We start from the raw sequence: 2,871 nt of genomic DNA, 5'->3' as shown, positions 1-2,871 counted from the left end.
ATGGCAAGGCAAGGCAAGTTTATTTATATAGCACATTTCATACACAATGGTAATTCAAAGTGCTTTACATAAAAGAAAAGAAAATAAAACAAGGAATTTAAAAACTTTGTAAATGATTTAAACATTGATTTAAGAGGTTTAAAATGAATTTAAAACAGTTAAGAATAGAAAATGATTATACATAAAATATAGTGCAATTAGTTCGGACATTGCACAGTGCTCATTCAGTAAATGCACAGCTTTTTTAGCACATCTGATATCTTCTGAAGATCGGGAGGTGCAAGATTCGATCGGTGAACGCCTCACATTACCAGATATTCCGCGCCGAACATCGGGACCGATCGAGGGGCTCGACAAGATTTGTCATCCGATTCTCAGGAGGGGGAAATCGGGGCTAAATCGGGCTAAAAATCCTGTAGTGTGAGCCAGGCTTTACACAGTAAAATCCTGAGTGTTAAATGAACACTGCTCCGAGCATATATGGTCCCACTCCTTTAGATGTTAATGTTTATTGAAAATAATAAAATTTGAAGACACCGTTGTGGAGATAAGTGTTTGCTTTAGTTGGGATCTTGACTCTTGAACATTAGTTTCTTTTTGGTTGCTGTAACTGTGTTTATGAAACACATTTGTTATGGCAAGAAACCCAAGAGAAGATGTGATCACAGAATATTGGACATTTTCACTGATGTCATCAGTGGTGATGCATAATTTTGTTAATATTATTGATCAGAACTGCATCTTACAGAAATACAAAGAGCTTTAAAAACACTCTGCACACCAGTCTAGAACGCCTGTACTGTTTAGACACACAGACATCAAAGATCAGCATATGAATCTCAACAATGGTGACGATCATCAGACAGATTCATGCTGCAGTGCATTCTGGGTGCACCAATCATAACTCATCCATGGCTCCCAGCATGCATTGCGATATGAATAAATTATGCAGCTGCATTGTCTTAGGATTTTCTTTTATTCTTACTGTTTGCTTTTATTTTTGTTGTGACTTTTTACTGCCTTGTTTTGTGATGTTCAAAAATCATATCAAGATGATCAGAATATTGTGTCACCATCGCTGAGATTCATATGCTGATTCTTCATGTCTATGAACCTTCTTTATGAGCCATATTTTTAAAAATGGCTTATAAAGTTTCCTCACGTTCTCATAGTTCTATAATAGAACTGCAATAATACAGAAATCATAAAAGCACTACAGATTTAGATAAAATGCAATCAGAGACTCAGACACATAAAGCTATTTTATCATAAGTTTCTTGCCATCACATATGTGCTTTATAAACACAATTGTAACAACCAAACAGAAACTTATGTTTAACAAGTCAAGGGTCAAGAGGCAACTAAAGCAAACACTATTCACCAAAACGGTAAGTTGAAGAAAAAAAAAACATCTAAACCTTAATTCTCAATAAAGAACTTCTGTTTTAGATACTCCAGAAATAAAGTCTAACTGGTTAGTAATGCATGAAGCTGGTGATGTTGTTTGTGGAGTTGTTTAATTATCTTCTGCTGAGATCTTGGGAGATTTAATGTCTTTTATTTCAGTTGATTTCATCTAAGGCTGTGGCTGAAGTCAGTTGTAGTTCTTGTGTTTCTCTTTTCTTCAGTGATTCTGCTTGTTAACAGCAGGTGTTCATTACTAATGATCAATCAGCACTTAATTAATCACAGAATTATCTCATTAACTTTAACACTGCTTCAGTGTTACTTTAACACTCTTTTAGAGTGGGACCATATATGCTCCGAGCAGTGTTCATTTAACACTCAGGATTTTACTGTGTAGTGGGAGCATATACAGGCTAAACAAGAGCGGTGCAAGAATTGAGCCTTGTAACACTCCCTTTAAATACACTAAATACTTTAAAAGAGACAGACATGTAGATGTTTGTGAAAGATGTTTTCTGTTTTGGAGGAATGAGCGTTGTTAAATTATATCATATTGCACCATTACTATAGGTTAGGGGTGTATAATTTTATCAGTTGTTTATTATTCATTCAACAATACCCTATTACAGTAATAAATCTATATTATACGTTAATAATAGTATTACTGTTATAGTTTTCATTAATAAACATATAGATGATATTATGATAACTTTGTCTAGTGCTCTTATGAATGTTGTTAGCATGATTTTGTGAAAATTTAACTACAGTACTCAATGAAATAGCATAGACTTCTTGCTTTGCCGAATGTGATATCCTGTCAGCAATAACATGTCCGTGGGCTCTTTTGATTACTGTCAGTTTAAGTGCTGGCGATCATTGCAGTGTTGCCAGATATTGCTATGAAAACAAATAAAAACCGAATAAATGTGTAAATGTCAATAAATAGAAATAAATAGATAAATAGGTCAATAAATAAATAAATAAAATAGACAGTGTGTAAAAAGGTAACAAAATAGACTATATACAGTATCACTATCCAATGTATCAATGACAACACTTCAATACAGGAATCTGCTCATTTAAAATTCACTCCGAGTGAATTATTTCCAATATATCTCAGCATCTGCAGATGACTAATGAAATTAGTCCCTCTGACTATATACAGCTTGCTGTAAGAGCAACTGCGATAATAACAATAACCGCAATGTAAATTTAAATATCAAATAAAAATAAACAGCATATATGTGGGCCCACACGCACACACATACACACGCATTCATCAACCCCCACCGTTGCAGGCCTGGATTGTTGCTAGGGTGCGTTGTGGCGAATTAAAACACAAAACTGGCCTCTTTACTCTACACAGCAAAATCCCCGGTGTTAAATTAACACTGCTGGGTGTCTATATGTGTCCACACTACAGAGTGTTAAAAGTAACACTGAAGCAGTGTTAAAGTTAATGAG

The sequence above is a fragment of the Sinocyclocheilus anshuiensis genome, unplaced genomic scaffold, assembly GCF_001515605.1.
Source record: "Sinocyclocheilus anshuiensis isolate Anshui unplaced genomic scaffold, SAMN03320099.WGS_v1.1 scaffold345, whole genome shotgun sequence".
Classification (NCBI taxonomy): domain Eukaryota; kingdom Metazoa; phylum Chordata; class Actinopteri; order Cypriniformes; family Cyprinidae; genus Sinocyclocheilus; species Sinocyclocheilus anshuiensis.
This window is presented reverse-complemented; position numbering follows the sequence as displayed.